Here is a 23143-nt window from a genome sequence, read left to right as displayed (position 1 = left end):
TGGAGTGATGTGGCCATGTGCCAAAGAATATCAGAAGCCCCCAGAAGAGCCCCTGGTAGAGGCAAGGGGCAAATTCTCTCCTAGAGCCTCCAGAGGAACTGTTGCTATGATAACACCCTGATTTACACAATAGTACACAATAACACACTTATTGTTTACTTCTGGCATCCAGAACTGCGAGAAAATTAGCTTCTGTTGTTTTAAACCACCAAGTTTGTGGTAAAGTGTTATAGCAGCTACAGGAAACTAACAAACAAGTCATTTAGAGTAATGTAATGACATTACATTCACTCCTTTGTTGTTAATGTCTAGACAAAGGCCATTGGTCTTATTTCCAGAAACTGCCAATGAAATGTTCTACAAATATTAGTGTTGAAAGTGTCTTATATAATATTTCATCTCACATGGTTTCAGCTACTACCCACATGCTGAAAACTTCCAAATTTGTATTTCTGTCTTTTACCACTCTCCTGTACTCCAAAGTAATATTTCCAGATATCTTCTGGGCTTTGCCACCCAGATGTACCACAGTTATCAAAACCGATCACGCTCAAGTTGAACTCATCATCGAAACTCAAATTATCTCTTCCTTCCAAATCAGTTAATGGACCAGTCACCTATATCCAGGGTGACTTTACCTATTGGTTAGCTTAAAACAGCACTAGTTTATCTTGTTGTTCCTGTGTCCCATTCAATTTAGCACTTCTCCCAAGTTTTCAAGATCTTTTGCATTTTTAAGAAGTCTTATTATTAATAATTGCCTTAAAATAATCTGGGTGTTGTAAACCTCGACCTTTTGGCTTCCAGGTTTGGCTATGGCGTCATCTTGTAGTGTGTGAGAATGAATTAAGTAAATAGAATATTCCCTTTAACATGTAATAATCTGGTGGAAAAAAAAGACTAGTCGTAACACTTCTATCTTTTCCTGATCCTTTCCAGAGACAAGGGGACTACACATGATACCGTATGTATGATAAAACAAAGTGTTCTCAGTCATAAACAACACAGATGGGTACCTCCTTTTAGTTTCAAGTGGTGGTAGAGCAAGTATTTGACGCTATTGCCCTTGCACCATCAGGTGTTGCAGCCAGTTGTCCCTGGACTGTCCCATGGCCTGTAAGTTTCACAAAATTGTTAAACCTCCACTTAGTGGGGGTCGTATGAAATGTGGGAAGGTAGAGGTTAAGTGTACATGAAATATATGTAGGAAATAAAGGCTGAGGGGTCCTGTCAGAGTTTATAGTAGCCTTCACACCCTTGCTATTGTGGTTACTGTCATATATTTTATCCTAAATATTTACAACTAATTATTTCACTGATTGCTGGAATTTTCATTTTGCAGTAAAGTTGTAGCAGCAAAGAACCAAGATATTGAAAATCCAAGATATGTGTAAAAAAATCTACTAGTAAAAGTTGTTATGAATTGCACAAAATATTTGTTGACATTTATCATCCACCATATGTGGGGTCACAGTGATATCAGAGACCATATGAAAATCAAATCAGAAATCTGTAGGAGAAGCAATGGCAGTTGATTTAAAATTTTAAAAAGAAAATTAAAATAATAAATTTGAATTACTATGCTGTATAACTGAAACTAATGTAATATTGAAAATCAATTATACTTCAATAAAAATAATAATAAATTTTAAAAGCAAAGATAAATATGCTACTAGATCTTGATTTAATTAATATAGCTGTAGAAAGTGAACTTACTCTCTTTTCATTTAGATTAAATGACTATTCTAAATTATTTTCACTCTTTTTTAATCTCAAGTTTTCTTGTGTATGCACAAAAAGTATAACAACAAGTGTTCATGTATTGGCTCTATTTCCTTCCCAAAGAAGAACTTTGTAAATGGTAAGTGATGTGAAGTTTAATTTAATCTCAACAGTTGCTTCAAATAGAAAGCCAGTTAGATTAATCCCAATAAAAGTTATGTTTTCAACTAATTCATGGACTCTAAGGAAAGCTTTTGGAACTTAATTATGCTATGGTTAAACACCTGAGATTACTGTGATTATGATTCTAAAATAGTTAAAAATTCAATCTTGAAGATTAAAATTACATGCTTTTAGGGAGATCGAAATATAAAAGTTTTAGATCACAAAGTCATAGTAAAGATAATAACCTTTTTGAATTAAAAAATATATGGAAAATAGGGACTTCCCTGGTGGCACAGTGGTTAAGAATCTACCTGCCAATGCAAAGAATGTGGGTTCGATCTCTGGTCCAGGATGATCCCACGTGCTGTGGATGTGCAGTGTGCCACAACTACTGAGCCTGCGTGCCACAATTACTGAAGCCTGTGCCTAGAGCCCAGGCTCCACAAAAAAGACAAGCCACCACAATGAGAAGCCCACACACTGCAAAGAAGAGGAGCCCCTGTTCACCGCAACTAGAGAAAGCCCGCGTGCAGCAATGAAGACCCAACACAACCAAAAATAAATAAATAAAATTTAAAAATAATAATAAAATATATCTTTTAAAAAAGAAATATATGGAGAATAAGTATATTTGGAATTGGTTGTATACACATAAAATTAATAATTATATCCAAACAATCTGTAATATTTTACCAATCTAATATATCAGTCAGTATACTATTCCTTCTGTAAATATACAAACATATTTTACACATAAGAGGTTTTTACACTCTCTCTCTGATGTCCATGATCAATAAATATATAGAAATATTTAAGCCTTTTAAAAACAATGTAGTAAACCAATCTAACTGTCCTAAAATGATATTAAACTATGTAGTGAAAGGGTTTTCTAGATTTTGATTAATTTTTTCAAACTTGTTTTGTTGGAAATCTTTCTAAATTGTCAAAAAGTGTCGACTCTGAGGCTTTCAGATAATTGAAACTATTGATACCAACATTTAGAAACGTAAGGAATAAAACTTTTTTCACACAGAAACAAACCAAAATAAAAGAAAGTGGAAAAACAGGTGAGAGTTCAAGCAGGTACATAAATTATTTTTGAAAATCTACAGTTGAGCTGTAGAATAACTTGTGTTCTGAATAACTTTTAAAATTCTCCTTTTTTAAAATTGAATAATTTAATAGTCTGTAATAGATTAGAATAAAATTGAGACGGCCTTTATTTTCTGCTGCATCTAAGTTTGACAAGACACTGAAAAAATCACGGAGACATCTTATTTGATGAATTTTGTAATGTAAAAATAATTGTTGAAGAAAGTTACTATGAATAAAAGTAAAAAGGTACTGTTGGTAAAAAACCCTTGGACTAAAATTTTTATGTGTTTCAATAAAAAAGAGGAATGAAACTACCATTTATTTGGCAGAATTAAATTTTCTCAATTAAAAATATTTCTGACCTATAGAACGTTAACAATAAAAACAGTCAACTACTTCAAATTTATTAACCATAAAACACAACATTGAAAAAGATTGCAAGCAATTTCATTTTTTAAAAACTTATCTGAACACAAAGAAATAGTCTTCAGTGACATGATTTGAGAGACAAATATAGCTAAGAAACTGATTTTTTCTATTTGTTTTATTCCTTATGCTGTATATTATGTTTCTGAGACTTATTTATTTTATGAGGAGATTCATACTTCTTAATTTCCTTCACCCATCTCACCCCCATCTTCCTCCCCTCTGGCATTCACCTGTTTGTTTTATGTATCTATGAGTCTGTTTTCATGTTGTTTTTGTTTTGTTTTGTTTTTTAGATTCCACTTATAAGTGAGATCATACAGTATTTGTCTTTCTCTGACTTATTTCACTTAGCATAATACCCTCATTCCATTTATGGACACTTTCCATTCATCCATTTATGGACACTTAGTTTGCTTCCATATTTTGTCTATTGTAAATAATGCTGCAATGAACATTGTAGCGGGTATATCTTTTCTTTAAATTTTTTGGCTGTGTTCAGTCTTCGTTGCTGCAAACGGGCTTTCTCTAGTTGCAGCGAGTGGGGGCTACTCTTCTTTGCAGTGCACAGGTTTCACATTACGGTGGCTTCTCTTGTTGCGCAGCATGGGGTCTAGGCGCGTGGGCTTCAGTAGTTGCAGCACACGGGCTCAGTAGTTGTGGCACTCGGGCCCTAGACTGTGCGGGCTTCAGTAGTTGCAGTGCGTGGGCTCAGCAGTTGTGACTCACGGGCTCTAGAGCGCAGGCTCAGTAGTTGTGGTCCTTGGGGTTAGTTGCTTTGCGGCATGTGGGATCTTCCCAGACAAGGGATTGAACCCACGTCCCCTGCATTGGCAGGTGGATTCTTAACAACTGCACTACCGAGGAAGTCCGCATATATCTTTTTGAATTAGCGTTTTTGTCTTCTTCAGGTAAACACCCAGAAGTGAAATTGCTGGATCACATGGCAGTTCTGTTTTTAATTTTTGGAGGAAACTCCATACTGTTTTCCATAGTGAATGCACCAATTTACATTCCCACCAGTGCATGAGGATTCCCTTTTCTCCATATCCTAACTGACACTTGTCATTTGTTGTCTTTTTAGGATAGCCATTCTGACAGGTGTTAGGTGATAGCTCATCATGGTTTTGATCTCATATCCCTGATGATTAGTGTTATTTTTTCATGTATCTGTTGGCCATTGGTATGTCATCTTGGGAAAAATGTCTATTCTGATCCTCTGCCCATTCTTAATCAGATTGTTTTTTGATATTGAGTTTCATGAGTTCTTTGTATATTTTGCATATTAACCTTTATTGGGTATATATTTGCAAATATCTTCTCCCATTCAGTGGGCTGCCTTTTTACTTTGTTGATAGCTGCCTTTACTGTGCAAAAGCTATTTTATTTGACTTAGTCTAATTTGTTTATTTTGGGTTTTGTTGCCCTTGGCTGAGAAGTCAGATCCAAAAAAATATTGCTAAGACTGATGGCAAAGAGCATACTGCCTATGTTTTGTTCCAGGAGTTTTATGGTTTCAGATCTAACATTTACATCTTTAATCCATTTTGAGTTTATTTTTGTATATGGTGTAAGAAAGTAGTCCAGTTTCATTCTTTTGCATGTAGCTCTCCAGTTTTCACAACATCATTTATTGAAGGGGCCACCTTTCTCCATTGTATATTCTTGTCTCCTTTATCATCGATTGATTGACATATAAGCATGGGTTTATTCCTGGGCTAACTCTTCAATTCCATTGATCTATGTGTCTGTTTTTCTGCCAGTACCACATTGTTTTCATTACTGTAACTTTGTTGTATAGCTTGAGATCAAGGAGCATGATACCTCCAGCTTTGTTCATCATTCTCAAAATTACTATTCAGGGTCTTTTGTGTTTCCATACAAATTTTAGAATTACTTGTTCTAGTTCTGTGAATAATGCCTTTGATATTTTGATAGAGACTGCACTGAATCTGTAGATTGTCTTGGAGAGTATGGTCATTTTAAGAATATTAATTTTTCCAATCCATGAGTGTGGTAACACTTTCCATCCATTTGCATCACCTTCAATGTCTTTCATCAATGTGTTATAGGTTTCAGAGTACAACTCTTTTACCTTTTTGGTTAGATTTATTCCTAGTTATTTTAGAAACTGTTTAAAATACATGAATGTGAACCAAAGATAATAATTCTACTCATGTAATTTTTCTACTTATGTATTACTTATGTAATGTTTTGCTTTGCTTTGATATACATAGATTTATGTGCACAAATAATTTTATTTATAAAAATAGCTTTTAGGGGACTTCCCTGGCAGTCCAGTGGTTAAGACTCCATGCTTCCACTGCAAGCGGTGTGGGTTCTATCCCTGGTCAGAGAAATAAGATTATGCATGCCATGGCATGGCCAAAAAAAATTTTTTTTAATAGTTTTTTAAAATTATTTTTAACTATTTTCTTTTAATTTACTTATCTATTTTTGGCTGTGTTGGGTCTTCATTGCTGTGCCCAGGCTTTCTGTAGTTGTGGTGAGCGGGGGCTACTCTTCATTGTGGTACATAGGCTTCTCATTGTGGTGGCTACTCCTGTTGTGGAGCACGAGCTCTAGGTGCGCGGGCTTCAGTAGTTACAGCACGTGGGCTCAGTAGTTGTGACTGACAGGCTCTAGAGCACAGTAGTTGTTGTGCACGGGCTTAGTTGCTCTACAGCATGTGGGATCTTCCCAGACCAGGGCTAGAACCCGTTTCCCCTGCATTGGCAGGCACACTCTTAACCACTGTGCCACCAGGGAAGTCCCCCCCCACACACAAAAATAGTTTTTAAATAAAAGTATTTTATACATTCAAAATAGAAAAACCAACAAATTCATTAAGAAATAAATATTAACATCATAACATTTTGATTATTTTAGAACCCCTTTTCACTTTCAGAAGTTTTCTGATTTGGATAAAAAGAAATTATATAGACTTCATACACAAACCTGAAATCACAGAGCCATCTGGCAGGCTTCATTCTCTCTCACTGTTTTGACTTCACATGCAATAGATTACTATACCCTAGCATTTTTCTCACAACACTTTCCTGTTTATCTTCACTTCGCTGGCTTAATTTAGGTCTTCACCATGTCTTGTAAAACTATATGATAACCTACTTCATTTCTCTGCTTCCACTTTACACACCCTCAGTTCATTAGACCTACTGTTCTTACATGAATTTTCAAAAATGAAAGTCAGATTTTATTATTCAAATGCTATGTTAGCATCAGGGCTCTTATATTAGCCATAGTCTAAACTCCAAATTCCTTAAATGAAATTACAAAGTATTCCATGAATCAGTTTCTGTCTTTTTCTTCATCATATATCTTGTCCCACCTCACTAATCTCAGGTCACATGCTCCTTCTCTTTGCCTTTGCACATGTTTTTTTCTTCCTCCTACAGTAAACAAGTCCATCTTAAGTGTGTGGAAATCTCCTTGTTAGGTTTCAAAAACCTAGTTCAAGTGATGTTGCCTCTCTAAAGTCTTCCTTATCTAAGGAAGTTGATATCACACTTTTCTTTGTCAACACTATAAATGCTCTGAGTGTGTGTGTGTGTGTGTGTGTGTATAGTAACACTTTTCATACTACATTTCAATCATTATTTTTAAGTCTTCCTCACCATCTGGACTGTAAGACATCAAGATGTGACATTTAGTTTTGTATTTACAATGCCAAGTGAAAATAGTTACTCAGATATCTTTGTTTCCTAAGTAGATGGATGGGTGAATGAACAACCAGACTATTCATAGACTTTTCAAGCTTAGTATTTTATATTTTAGTACGTTATATGTTTCTTATGGTTATACAAAAGCACACAAAATGAATGTAAAAGCCAGAAAATATGCAACGCAAAAATTAATCTGGGGCTTCCCTGGTGGTGCAGTGGTTGAGAGTCCGCCTGCCGATGCAGGGGACGCGGGTTCATGCCCCGGTCCGGGAAGATCTCACATGCCGTGGAGCGGCTGGGCCCGTGAACCATGGCCAATGGGCCTGCGCGTCCGGAGCCTGTGCTCCACAACGGAAGAGGCCACAACAGTGAGAGGCCCACGTACCACAAAAAAAAAAATAAATAAAATAAATTAATCTGGTAAAGAATGATAAAGGATTCACACAGTTTTACTTGCCAGATGTGTGTACCTTTATGTTTTGCTTCCTAGATTTGGAAGTTTGCCTCAACAATGCTGATCATTGAATCTGTCAAAAACACTTGCATTTGTGTATTTAATTAGAGAATTTCTGAATTATTTAATAATCTAATTTTACCTAAGATTACCATTGTCCAGCACAAATGGAATAAAGTATATTTTATATCAAAACTAATTTTTATATTATTTTTGTATCATTATTCATTAATATAATAACTCTAGCAAATGTAATTTCTTTCCTAGGTTCTATAACATATAACTGCATTACTTAAAACAAACAATCCAGTTTAAAAATTGGCAGAAGACCTAAATTTCAACAAGGAAGACATACAGATGGCCAAGAGGCACCTGAAAAGATGCTCAACATCACTAATTATTAGAGAAATGCAAGTCAAAACTACAATGAGGTATCAACTCACACTGGTCAGAATGGCCAGTATCAAAAAATCTAGAAACAATGAATTCTGGAAAAGGTATGGTGAAAAGGGATCCCTCCTGCACTGTTGGTGGGAATGTAAACTGATACAGCCACTATGGAAAACAGTATGGAGGTCCCTTAAAAAACTAAAAATAGAACTACCATATGACCCAGCAATCCCACTACTGGGCATATACCCTGAGAAAACCATAATTCAAAAAGAGACATATATCACAATGTGCATTGCAGCATTATTTACAATAGCCAGGACATGGAAGCAATCTAAATGCCCATCGACAAATGAATGGATAAAGAAGATGTGGTACATATATACAATGGAATATTACTCAGCCATAAAAAGAAACAATATTGAGTTATTTGTAGTGAGGTGGATGGGGCTATAGTCTGTCATACAAAGTGAAGTAAGTCAGAAAGAGAAAAACAAATACCATATGCTAACACATGTATATGGAATCTAAAAAAAAAAAAAAAAACAATGGAACTGATGAACCTAGTTGCAGGGCAGGAATAAAGATGTAGACATAGAGAATGGACTTGAGGACATGGGGTACGAGGGGGAAGCTGGGGCAAAGTGAGAGTCGCATCAGCATATATACACCACCGAATGTAAAATAGTTAGCTAGTGGGAAGCAGCAGCATAGCACAGGGAGATCAGCTCGGTGCTTTGTGATGACCTAGAGGGGTGGGATAGGCAGGGTGGGAGGGAGGCTTAAGAGGGAGGGGATATGGGGACATATGTATTCATATGGCTGATTCACTTTGTTATACAACAGAAACTATTGTGAAGCAACTGTATTCCAATAAAGATCTATTTTTTAAAAAAACATAATTTGGGGAGTTAAAATCCAGTATAGAGCATTCATTTATTTGTGATTGCCCAAAGCCTTTTCTGTGATTTCCACTTGGTCATGAAATAGACTAGAAGCCCCCAATAATTTATTTTACTTGAATTAAGCATTTGCGCCTCCCAAATCTATACAGGTACATGTATAGATTAGATAGAAAATAAGTATAGAATAGATAGAAAATAGTCAAAATTGTATTTGCTACTTGATAATATATTAATTCTGAATTCTGCCTTCTAACCCCGTAAATAGTGGATTCAGATTTGTTTGTATCTTTATGAGTGTGGGAGTTCTGGAATCTTCCACAATTACATTAAATTTGATGATAATCATGATGTAATTGGTGATGATAAAGATGACAGTAATGTTGATGTAATAATTATTTACATTTATTTACAAACAACACTATTTCATATTTAGGTATTATTGGACTCATATTATTAATCAAAGAACTAAACTAAAGAGAAGTGACTTGACCAAACACGCTCTACCTGGAAAAGGCAAGACACAAACACAGATCAAATTTAATATTCTTTCCACTATATATATGATTAATGAGACTCTTTAATTACATCTGACCCTTACAAATATGAAAATATCCTGATACAATTTTTTTTCAAGATAATACATTTATAATGTTGACGTAATGTCTTTAGCATAAAATTGTTCCTTAAATGATGAAATAGGAAAATTCCAGCACTTTCCAAATAGCAGATTGTCCCACTTTAAAACATAATGTAGGGGCTTCCCTGGTGGCGCAGTGGTTGAGAGTCCTCCTGCCGATGCAGGGGACATGGGTTCGTGCCCCGGTCCAGGAGGATCGCACATGCCGCGGAGCGGCTGGGTCCGTGAGCCATGGACGCTGGGCCTGCACGTCCGGAGCCTGTGCTCCACAGCGGGAGAGGCCACAACAGTGAGAGGCCTGCGTACCGAAAAAAAAAAAAAATATATATATATATATATATATATATATATATATAAAATGTAGTCCACTGAGCATTATCCATTAGGAGGACAATAACATAGAACCAGAGGTGCCTATTTATAAATATTATGAACTCTCCTAAATTTAAGAACGCATGCTGTATTTCCAGACACTTGGGCAACTTTGGCCAGTTTGGAATTTTAAGAACTATGAAAACAAAGTTCTTTCCAAATGGCAACATTAACCAGAAGACCAGCATTCAGGTGAGAGAGCAGAGATCTAGGCACCATGAACATACAAAGGAAATTATTTGAAAAAACAATACCTTATTAGTAGTCTTACAGAGTAAATATTTACAATTTTAAAAAATTTCAGTAAACACTAAGATCAGGCTAATCTGTTTGTACAGAAATTTATAAATAGTTCAGAATATGAACATCATTCTGATTATTAAGAATCTATAGTCAAAGATAATCCCTAAATTGATATTCTCCTGTTTCTGTTTCTAAGTGAGTTACAATATAATTTATTAACAGCTTTTTCCAAATAGTTTTCTTGGGAAATTATATTTTGTGATTGGATACAATCCCCAACCAGTTACTACTGACATCAGAAGAGAGTCTCTGCCTAAATCATGGGCTCCATTTCACTGCATAAACAACCAATAGTTTTTTAGTAGAGAAACCAGTAATTATACAGTTAAATAATAGCTACATACCTGCCAGGTTACTGTGATTTTTGGCATCACTGGCATACATTTTTAATTTGGCCAAATACTATTTCAGCTGCTGCCATGTCATTCCCAGAGGTACTCTTTGGCACTCTAAATTGATCTGACATCTGCAGTGCTTCCAGGAATGAGGTTTAAAAATATAACAGTGATTCTGTGGATAGGTATATAGAGACCTGGGAATTCTGTAAATAAACAGTTTTTTGCCATTGGGTGTTACAATACATTCCCTATCTATGACAAGCTTGTTTTTAACGTACATATTTGCTGTTCATCTAAGCTTTAAAGCAAAGTATAAATACATGATGAAAGTTAAAAACACCACAGCCATGTTGGTAAAATTTTATGCAGCTGAAAATCAGATTTTTTTTTTTTTTTTTTTTGCGGTATGCGGGCCTCTCACTGTTGTGGCCTCTCCCGTTGTGGAGCACAGGCTCCGGACGTGCAGGCTCAGCGGCCATGGCTCACGGGCCCAGCCGCTCCGCGGCATGTGGGATCTTCCTGGATGGGGGCACGAACCCACGTCCCCTGCATCGGCAGGTGGACTGTCAACCACTGCGCCACCAGGCAAGCCCGAAAATCAGATTTTTTAAAGAGCAGCTTTTAAAAACTATCCTTTCACATTGTGGTTAAATATAAATTTCATGGATTTACTACTCTCAATCTAATCTCCCTAATATCTCCCTGAATTTAAGTTTGAAATTCTGGTTTTACCTCACTTTCCTTAACTATAATGAGGATATTCATGTTTATGTTATCTCATCTTTCGTAGACTTTCTAAAGAACACATTTGGTAATTATACATTTTTTTACCTGACTACATTATTTTTTTTCTTTTTTTGTTTTTGGCTGTGCTGGGTCTTCACTGCTGCGTGCAGGCTTGCTCTAGTTGTGGTGAGGGGAGCTACTCTTCGTTGCATTGTGGTGCTCGGGCTTCTCATTGCAGTGGCTACTCTTGTTGCAGAGCATGGGCTCTAGGCATGCAGGCTTCAGTAGTTGCAGCACGTGGGCCCCAGGGTGTGCAGGCTTCAGTAGTTGCGGCATGTGGGCTCAGTAGTTGCAGCTCATGGGCTCTAGAGCACGGGCTCAGTAGTTGTGGCTCATGGGCTTAGTTGCCCCGCGGCATGTGGGATCTTCCTAGACCAGGGATGGAACCCATGTCTCCTGCATTGGCAGGTGGATTCTTAACCACTGGACCACCAGGGAAGTCCGTGATTACATTATTTTCTGTTCAAAATTTTCCAACATTATTCTAAATCTGGAACTAATTGAAAGTATCCAGTTTTTCATTTTTATTTTTGCTATTATTATTCTTTCATGGATTTTTATCCTTGGTTACTTAGCTGCTATGTACTAAAATTTATTTTTAGTATATTTTTGTCTCTTCTCTCAGTATAGTTACTTCAAATTCTCTACAAAATTTTCAAAAATAAATATATATTTCTTATTCATTGTCTTCATTTTAAATAACTTTGAACAAAGATGTCACCCTCATTACCTTAATTCTTTTCCAGGTGGGATACTGTGCTGATTTATACCAGCATTTCCAAAAGTTAGTATGTTAAAAGGGGGGATAAAACACCTTCCAGGGCCACCTCACTTTAGGATTCATTTGATTAAATATGATAAGTAAGACCCTTTACTGCAAAACTTTACAGAATAATAGACTTAAAAAAATAAAACTTTATAAATCTCTAGTAGACTCTTCCACACCCTTTTGCCGCCCAAATCGTTCTGTGTCCAGGACTCTTGTAGACTAGAGTTTACCCAAACAAGTTTAGGGAGAATGTGGATCAAATGTCAATCACTTCAGTATCATATTGTACATAAACAATATGTATTTCTTGTCTCTCTTTCTCTCTGTCCCTCTCTTATGTGCCCCCACCCTCCCAGGAAAAATACTGGGATCTTCCAATTATTCTTCTAGGGGTTGGAGATAAAGTTGTGAAAAAGCAGAAAAGGACACCGTTCAAAACAGTTTATATTTTAGAAGACAGAAAAATAATACACAAGTAAGATAAATTCAGGTAATGATGAGTGTTACGCACAATATAAAACAGTGGATAAAATAGAGAAAACTGAGGCAATTCTTTAGGTTGATTTTCAGGGAAGGTCTCTCTGAGAAGATGACATTTGGGCTGAGTCAAGAGGGTAAGTCAGATATATGAAGATCAGAATGCAGAGAGTTCCAAGCAGAGGGAAAAGGAGATGCAAGTTTCAAGGAAATAAGTTTGGTGTTTTCCATGAACTATAAGCATCCTAGTGTAGCAAGAGCAAAGTCAGTGAGGAGGGGAGAGAGACAAGCAATAAGACTAGAGAGGGACACAGTGACTATATCATGTAGAGACTTGTATGAAGCTTGGATTTTATTCTAACTGCAATGAGAAGCCATTGGAGGGTTTTGAGCAGAAGGATGCCATGAATTGTAAAAGCTCACGCTGGCTGCTGTGTGGAGAATGACTAATTAAGGAGTAAAGTAGAAACAGACAAACCATTAAATAGATTACTGCATTAGCCCAGATAAGCAAGTATTTCTTGGACTAGGATAGTAGCAATGCAAACAAGTTGTATTTTAAAAAGAAACAACAGGATTTGCGGATGGGTAAGGTATGAGAGCTGAGAGAAAAACAAACAATAATTCATAGGTTAGTTTAATCAACAGAGTGGATGTGATGCTATGTATTAATATGAGTAAGAGTGAAGGAGGAAGATAGAAGTACCACAGGAAGATGTGAGGATAATTATGTTTTGAGATGTAAGTGGAAAGATCAAATAAACACTAGTATGTACAGTTTGAAGCTAAGAAGAGAGCTAAAGCCTGGAGAGGATGAACTACAGATGATATTAGAAGTTGGGGAATGGATAGGTCTCCTAGAGAGGTAAAGTTGATAGGAGAGAAGAGGTAACCTAGGACCAAACCCTGGGATTTACATATTTTAAAACATTTTTAAGTTTATAACTTACAAGTTTTTAAATTGCCCTGTATCTTGAGAAGTGTACATATTCAGGAAGCTTCAATACCCTTTGAGAATTTACAGGTCATAGTTCTGGGGAAACCAAAGAACAAAGCTAACAGATCAGACCAAAACTATATATTAAAATCATGTTCTCAATCAAAGGAGATAACTCTGTAAAGGCAAAAATCTGGTTGCATCATTCAGAAGTACAACTATTATGTTTTCTGCCCCCTTATTATTTTATATAAAGAATTACCATTTAATTTCTAATATATTAAGGCATAATACTTGAATTTCTGAGAGCAGAACTGAAATATCATTAGTACTGATCCACTCAAGAAAATTCAGCAAAGTCATTCAGGTCATGCACTAAGCAAAACTTTACATTAAGAGATCTACTAGAATAGACACTTCATTGCCTTAGCGAATTTAAGGACTTCCTTTAAAATGTTGCTACTATTGCAATGCATATAGTATTTGATAAATTCTAACCTGAAAATGTTTCAGTAGTTAAAACAATTGAATAGAAATCCTCGATTCACATTAATGAAATTCATCAGCATATAAATATCTATTTATCTATGTGTCTATCACCTAGTGCACTGATATATTATCCATAATCAATTAGCCAGTTTATATTACCCTCCAAATTTGATTTTTCAACAGCTTAAATATCTTCCAAATATTTTCTTTTTCATGTCTGAAGAAAATATCTCACTAGTGTTATTACATTGTTCCCAAGACAACAGAAAAACAAGCATAATGAAGTGATTCTATTTAAATATCTGCCTAAATTAGGATAACTCTTGGGGAAACTGATGATTGTAGCATAAGAAAAAAGACCATAAATATTTAGTGAGTCATTAAAAAATTAATTACTAGATACATAATTAGTATACATTATATATATATATATATATATATATATATATATACTAATATGTTTTCACTAGTTGGTGGGTTGGGTTGTCAGCAGTTCTCATTTTATAAAATATGTGTAATCACATTCTGACTTTGCACACTATAGATGATGATAGACTGCACAGCCATAGCTGTGGGGGTTTAGCAATGAAGACTGGATTTCTGGAACCAAGGAGTGTTTACAAATGTCAGTAGACTCATTTACAGTCTAAATCTGCCTTAGTAGATAAGCTCAGTTGTGATCATTCTTTTGAACAATGACCTAATGTAATGGCAGTGAAAAGTAGGGTAGCAAAGGAAAACAGTGATAAAATTGAGACTAAAAAGGAAATATCTGAATTACTGCAGCTGGTTGCTGAAAAGAGAATAAAGTATAACCAAAAGCTGGTCATACTTAGTCTGAAGGCATAGCTCATTTGAAAATTAGTTGCTGTGATCAAAAGGAGATTTTTTCCACACAGAGAGTCATAAAGAGATATAAAGAAACACTTTAATGTTATCAACATTTTCAAATAACATGGTACTGCATAATTTCTACCTTTTCACTCTTTCCAGTTTTCCTCTTAATGAAGCGCGTATTTTTTCACTATTAGACATTTTTGATAGCCCAATTTAATTAAAAATTATTTAAAAGCTGTGTTTTTTTACCTATAAAGTAAACATAATTTTAATTCTTGTGCTCATATTTTTTTTAATCCTACCTACATTTACTGTAGTGTTTATAAAGGAAATCAGATTAACACATTTTTAAGATTTTATTAGGCATAGCACCACTTGAGGCTAATTGGGTTTGTGAGGAATAATAAACAATGTTCCTGTCTCCGAGCAGCTTGAAACTTGGTTGAGAATAAGATTAGGTGGAAATGTAATTCCAACAGAACAGGAATTATATTATAGTTTAAATAAATATTGTAAAAATTATTAATAAATATCTAAACGAATCATTAATAAAATATGAAAGGCATAGAAAGGTTCAGAGTGACATCAACTGTCCAAAATTGTTCCAGTTATCTTAATAGTAAAGATTTTATAGGTTTCATCAGATTTTGAAATTCAGTAAGATCATTCAATAAGAGACTGTGGCAGAGACTATTCCCATGTGCTCCTCTAGATTTTCTAGTCACCCTTGCAATTATGTTGGTCATGTGACTGCCTATGTAATACAGACAAAAGAGATGTAAAAAACTCACTGCTCTAGCCATTTAAAACACCCCATCAAACCTTCTGGCCCTCTCTTTTGTCATGGTGACCTTGAAAGTCATGTTCTTCAAGAGCATGACTAAAAGACAGAAATGGCTTAAACCGATGAGTCAATACTTGGAGGAGAGACACCTAGCAAGACACCTGGTATGAATCAGATGATGCCTCAATGAGAAGTAAACATTTAAAGTATTAAGCCATTGGTATTTTGGGTTTTATTTCATTCTTCAGCATATTCTAACCTATCCTGAGTAATACACATATTGCTTTGGAAATGGAGAGTGGCCATAGTGAAAAACCTACAGTTTGTGGTAATTAGTTCAGCAAATAGATGGCAAGTAGTTAGGAAATCGCTATCAGAGGCTGGAGTTACAGAAATACACCTTTTGCAGTAGTAAAACCTTTAGTATTACATGTCTGTAGTAACTTGAAAAGCTGTCCTTATCTTACCAAATGCTCTTTAATGTCAGACTCCTGAACTCTAACATCTCTATCATTTCTACTACAGGAAGTAAAATGGGGACTCTAAAAGTTATTTCTAGAAGTTGAAGAGGATAAGTGACAGAGGATTTGAAAGCACTTCACACTAGTTAATATTGGGTGGGCCAAAAAGTGCCTTAGGTTTTTAAGGAAAAATAAGACACATTTTTCATTTTCATGAAAAACTTTACTGTAAACAATGTCTTCACCCTTTTGTTCCAGTACCTTCTGCCATACTTCAGGCAACTTCATAATTTCATCTTCCCAAAACTTATCTTTTTGACCAAAAAACTGTCCCAGGTGCCTTTACCAGTCTTCCAGGGAATTGAAATTTTTTCCATTAAGAGAATTTTGTAAAGACCGAAAAAAAAAGGAAAGCTGAAGCTGCAATGTCTGGTGAATATGGCGGATGAATCAGAACTTCCCAGCCAAGCTCTAACAGTTTTTGCCTGGTCATCAAAGAAACCATGCAGTCTTGCATTATCCTGATGGAAGATTATGTGTCTTCTGTTGACTAATTCCGGACACTTTTCATCGAGTGCTGATTTCAGTTGGTCTAACTGTGAGCAGTAGTTTTTGGAATTAATCATTTGGTTTTCTGGAAGAAGCTCATAATAGAGGACTCCCTTCCAATCCCACCATATACACAACATCACCTACTTTGAATGAAGACCAGCCTTTGGTGTGGTTGGTGGTGGTTCATTTCACTTGCCCCACAGTCTCTTCCATTTCACATTATTGTACAGTATCCATTTTTCATTGCCTGTCACAATTTGTTTTAAAAATGTAATGCTTTCATAACGTTTGAATAGGGAATCACGTGTGGAAACACGGTCAAGGTTTTTTTCGCTTAACTTAACGTGGACCCCAAACATCAAAGCGATGAACATAACCAAGCTGGTGCAAATGAATTTCAACGTTTGATTTGGATATTTTGAGCTATCATCCACATGGTGTAACACTGATTGTTCTCAATTAATGTCTCGATATGATCGCTATCAACTTCAACTTGTCTACCCGACCATGGAGCATCGTCCAGTGAGAAATCTATAGCACGAAACTTCGCAAACCACTTTTTTTTTTTTTTTTGCGGTACACGGGCCTCTCACTGTTGTGGCCTCTCCCGTTGCGGAGCACAGGCTCCGGACACGCAGGGTTAGCGGCCATGGCTTACGGGCCTAGCCGCTCCGCAGCATGTGGGATCTTCCCGGACCGGGACACGAACCGGTGTCCCCTGCATCGGCAGGTGGACTCTCAACCACTGCGCCACCAGGGAAGCCCCGCAAACCACTTTTGACATGTTTGATCAGCCACAGCACCTCCATACACTGCACAAATCTTTTTGGGCGTTTCAGTTGCGTTTTTACCTTTCTTGAAATAATAAAGCATAATATGCCGAAAATGTGCTTTTTTTTTCCATCTTCAGTATTAAAATGGCTACACAAAAATTCACCAGTTTTGATAAGTTTTTTTTTTTAATGCACACTGATATGACAGCTGTCACAATACAATCTAACAAAACTGTTTCGAATGAAATTAAAGACAACTAAGCGCTACTAGAAACATTTTACGGGAAAAAACGAACAAACCTTTTGGCCAACCCAATATTTAGGCAGTTCTGAGAAACTTGAATGAAAGTAGAAAGAAAACTGGTGAGATATAAACTGTAAGATAATATTTAATTCTCGAAAATATAAGATACCTCTAAAATAAATTCAAGTTTTGATAATATGAAATTAGCTAATGGAACCAGTGTCTCAAATTATAATTTTAAGTTCAATTTCTATAATTAATGTGAAAAAGTAAAGTTTTCAAAACCTATCTCGAGCATTTAATTGTTCATTCATTTTGTATGCATAATCAAATACATTGTTATTAGAGACTAGCATTGATGTATATACACTACCAAATGTAAAAATGGATGGCTAGTGGGAAGCTGCTGCATTGCCCAGGGAGATCAGCTTGGTGCTTTGTGATGACCTAGAGAGGTGGGATAGGGAGGGTGGGAGGGAGGCTCAAGTAGGAGGGGATATGGGGATATATGTATACTTATAGCTGATTCACTTTGTTGTACAACAGAAACTAACACAACATTGTAAAGCAATTATACTCTAGTAAAGATAAAAAAAAATAAATAAATACACTGTTATTGGTTAAAAGCAAAAATTTTGGAGTCCAAAAGACCAGAGTTTAAGTTAGTTTACTGAATAATCACACTTAGTAACTTAACCCTTCAAAGCTTCAATTTTATCTAGAAAATGCAGATTAAAAAAATTACTTCAATATTTGGTAGAATAAATTGATAAAATACGTTAATTACTTCATATATTTTATGGATCACAAAAGTACTAAAATATTGGTAGCTATTTTGTTGTTGCAGCAAACACTGCCACGATCATCACCACCATCTTTATACATGCTCAGTATCTTTCACTAAAGATAACTGATGAAATCAGTCTTCAGATAGGGGACTCAAGAGGACCCTGACCCTTAGGATTCAAACAATGGAGTTTTCAGAAACACTTATGTTATACTGAAACATTCCCTCCACAATTATAAAATGACCCTATCTTTCAGGGATGGTTGGTTTATCTGAAAATAATTTTCAGCAATTTAAAGGATTTTTTGTTCTAGTTATTCATTTGTTTTTTTATTCTTCCAGTTTTATTGAGACATAACTGACATATAGCACTGTAAAAGTTTAAGGTATATGGCATAATGGTTTGACTTAACAAACATCATAAACTAATTACCATGGTAAGTTTAGTGAGCATCCATTATCTCATATAAATATAAAATTTAAAAAGTATTTTTTTCCTTGTGATGAGAACTCTTAGGACTTACTCTCTTAAATCTTTAAAAATTTATGTTTATGAAGAAAGGTGAATATAAATTTCACAACTAAACAAAATAACATCACCTTTAATATCCAAAGGAAACTCAGAGAGTATTAGCCGGCAGCCCTTATCTGCATTAATCTGTCTTCCTCGACTAAAATTTTAAAATACGAAACCTTTGTGTTATTTAATAAGGTTGCAGTTTAATTCTGTATTTAATCTTGGCAGATTGTCACCTATTGTTCTAAAAGAGTTTACATTAATTTGAAACATGAGGTGGGTAATCTGTTAGTTTTACACTGCAGCTGAAAACTATTTTGGCTCAATTAGTGACACCTTTTCACAGGAGTTCTCATCTGCAGCCGTCTCAAAAATGTTAACTGACCTCATTATTTCATTTAAAACTTTTGTGGGAGATTTTTAAAAGCACTCAGAAACCTCATGATTTGACAGAGGGTAATCTCAGAACACCTGAGCAGTACAGGACGGCAGAGAAAGAATGTTGGGCAGGAAGCACTTTGCAACAGGTTGTGAATAGTGAGATTTGACAATTTCTTTGCCATTCAGAAGCATGTCTAAATTACATTGAATGTAAGCCCCTGCCTCCTGACTTCATATGCTTTACACTAGATCATACCAAAATTTATGAGGGAATATATCCGTATGTATGTATATAAGTAGTATTAATTTTTTCTCAGAAGTGCAGACATTTTTCAATAGTTTACATTGAGAGATAGTTGTGAAGAAAACCATTCCTCTCTAAACATTAGATTTTTAATCATATCAATGAATAATTAATCAGAACAATGGTATGTGAACTATCTTAAAGAAGCATAAGGGATATGAGGTCACAAGACCTGATTCTGTCTTGACTGAATACATTAAAATATATAAACAATGCATGCCTTTAAGGAGAATTAGCTGGACATGAAATAAACCTAAAATCATTGAGCATTTACTACATTTCAAACAGTATTCTAAGCTCTTTAGAATATCTTTCACTTAATCCCCACACAAACAGTACAAATATGATTATTATCATATTAAAACTGAGGCCCAGAGGAAAAGGAACCTGCCCAAGGCTACACAGTTGGTAAGTACTGAAATCAGGTTAGAAAAACTGCATCATAGTGGACAAATTTTCAGGGCTCATCCTAGCACAGTTCAGAGTAAACATATTCTTATCCAATGGACTTGGAGTGTTTCATTCCATAAGCAAAGCTATTCCTACTCTGGTAATAACAGAGATCAGATTACCTGAATCTGTTGTCATTGGACATTCTTTTCTTCTAATAAAATTCATTTGCTCAGAATCCACACTCGTCAAGCAGTTTATAATTTGGTTTTCCATCTACAAGGATACAGCTCAATATGTTGAACTAAGTATTCCGATAGGTTTGATGGTTAAGTTTCTCATTATAAATTTATAAATTGCCCTTTTAATTTGTATGCAATTGTTTGTAACAAGCATGTTTTCATCCAAAAGTAATAGAATACCAGACCAACAGTGGCTACAACACAGGGGTTAATTTTTCCTTGTAACAAAAGACTAAAGATAGCTAGCTGCTGGTGTTGGTTTCATAGCTTGTAATGCCAGGACCTATGAGATTAATTCAACCTTTTCATGGTCGCAAGATGGTTACCTCAGTTCAACGCATCAAGTCAGCACTCAGGGAAAGAATTAAGAGCAGATCTTCCCTGGTGGTGCAGGGGTTAAGAATCCACCTGCCAATGCAGGGGACACGGGTTCGAGCCCTGGTCTGGGAAGGTGCCACATGCCACAGAGCAACTAAGCCTATGCACCATATCTACTGAGCCTGCAATCTAGAACCCACGAGCCACAACTACTGAGCCTGTGTGCTACAACTACTGAAGCCAGCGTGCCTAGAGCCCGTGCTCTGCAACAAGAGAAGCCACTGCAATGAGAAGCCTGTGCACCACAATGAAGAGTAGCCTCCACTCCCTGCAACTAGATAAAGCCTGCGTGCAGCAACGAAGACCCAATGCAGCTAAAAATAAATTTTTAAAAAATTATTTTAAAAAAAGAAAAAATAATTAAGATGAAAGGTCTGTGTCTCTGATATCTGGATATTTTATCAGGGAAGAGAAAGCTTTTCCAGAAATTCCTTTGCCAATGTTGGCCAGAACTATTTAACATGCCCACTTCTACCAGTAAAAATATTGGAAGAATGAGGGTTTATGCTTTCCAATTCATATAGTAGGGAAGAAAAAGGAGAAACAAGTTGGAAAATTGTGTTGTGTTAGCCAAATTAGAATGACACTCACGAAAGAGAGACTGCCTCTAGGGTGGCTGACACATTTGGGTTCTGAGTCTGGAAGGCCATTAGCCAGACTCCACCTATGAAAGGTACACCAACATGAAGGAAAGTATCAGTGAGACAAAGCAAGGCCAGTTGCTCCTGGTGTGACCTCTACAATGCATTTTCATCCATTCTGAGATTTCTAAAATTACTATTGAAAATTCCAAATAACCAAATATTTCCACCACAGTAGAAATGTTTGTCTTGTAATTAATATAATGTTCTATCAAATTCATTTTTCCATATCCAAGTATCCATGGCCCCATAGTAGATTCCTAAAAATAGAACACACCAAATTCTGGGCAAGTCGAAGACTGGTGGGGCACCATGATCAACCAGAATTTTATTTACATGAACACCCGTGAGTCCCATGGGAAATGTACTTAGTAGAGTTCTATGATCGTTGAAGCACATGACCAAAAATTCAGAAAAAAACAATGACTCTCATTTACTATGGCATAAAAGGACTGGGAAAGAAACCCGACTTGAGGTAGAGAGTCCAGATCCATGGTTTGAAGTTGCTGGTGGGTGCCAGAGAGAGGGAATGATTTTGAGAGTAGAAATAGGTAAGTATAAAATCTGTGATCTGACTTTTTCTCAGGTTCCTAGAATCAAAGGAACTGTGATTAATTTAAAGAACAAATGAAATTAAAATGCTCTGTGAATCAAAACCATTCTACTATTCCCTTCATTCTATTCAGAAACTAGGGTTTTCAAGTTGCTGGCAAATACTTGTTACTTAGTAAATGTTTGATATATAAATATATATATAAAATACATATAATATATAAACATATATATGTACATGTATATAATATATAAAGATATATAGCTATAAGTTCTCTTAAACTGAAAGTATTAGAAGCTCAACAAGGTGATCTCATGAATCTGAGGATGATTATCTTTCTACAGTCCTGAGGCATGCTCAGTGGGCAGTGAAAAATGAGCTATGGTACTGCCAATAGAAGCAATAGCTAGATTGAGGGTAAAGGCTTTCAGCTTAGTAGGTGGGTCTCAGGACCTGCAGAGGAGAGGAAGACAAGGGATTTGTAACATAGTGGTAAAGAACACAGTCTTTGGATATAAATATGGTTGGTTTGAAACTAGGTTCTTCCAGAAACTATGTGATTTTTTTAGCTCCAGAGCTCCTGTACGGCCCGCTGAGGCTGTCCAAACTGCATCAAAGCCAGACCTTTCTCTCTGCCTAATCTTGCTTCTTTCTCCTCCCTTTCACAGATACCAATTTCAAGGGCCATTCCTAATAAATATCTTGTACCCTAAACTTCATCTCAAGTCAGCTTCCTGGAGAACTCAACCTGTGATATACCTCACCAAGGGTAACCTTAGTTTTTCTCATTTGAAAAATGAATATTGGTAACAATATCAATCTCATATTTTGGAGTTTTATATTTTGTTAAGAACTTTAAGCAAGAGACATTATTCTGATATTATTTTACTCATGTTTTGCTACTGCATCCCCAGGCTAGTTAGGTCTGAGAACATGACATAAATAAAAAATCAGTCTAGTATCACATGAGTAAGTTGTTCAAGGTTTAACTTGGCATAGATGGCATTGTGATACAATATCAAATGTTTGTGTTTGTTTTGCTTTAATAATCTCAAACAAATATTAAGACCTCTTTTTATTTATCTTGGCATTTATAACCAGAAATTTTGTCAGGGTTATACTATAATGATGTAAATTATTACTAAATTTTTCTTCCAGAAAGATTTTTTAAAATGAAAAAAGTTTCTTTGTTGCAGTATTTTCTAGTAACTATCATAGGACCACTATTTACCTTCAACTGTAATTGATACTTTAGATGTTTTAAAAGTTTCATTACATAATTAGATTATAATTATTTATGATATTCTCTAATAAGGACACATTCTCCTTTTTGAAACACTCTTTGAACTAA

At 35.7% G+C, this 23143-nt stretch overlaps 1 long non-coding RNA gene across 1 annotated transcript in view; it reads right to left on the bottom strand.

Annotated features, from left to right (window-relative positions):
• The window catches only part of LOC137224425 (uncharacterized), a 375421-nt gene that overhangs the window by 214707 nt on the left and 137571 nt on the right, over positions 1–23143 (bottom strand). The window lies entirely within an intron of this gene.

Source organism: Pseudorca crassidens, chromosome 5 (genome assembly GCF_039906515.1).
Source record: "Pseudorca crassidens isolate mPseCra1 chromosome 5, mPseCra1.hap1, whole genome shotgun sequence".
Taxonomy (NCBI): Eukaryota; Metazoa; Chordata; class Mammalia; order Artiodactyla; family Delphinidae; genus Pseudorca; species Pseudorca crassidens.
Note: the sequence above shows the minus strand (reverse complement) of the source record. Positions and strands in the feature narration are given on the sequence as shown.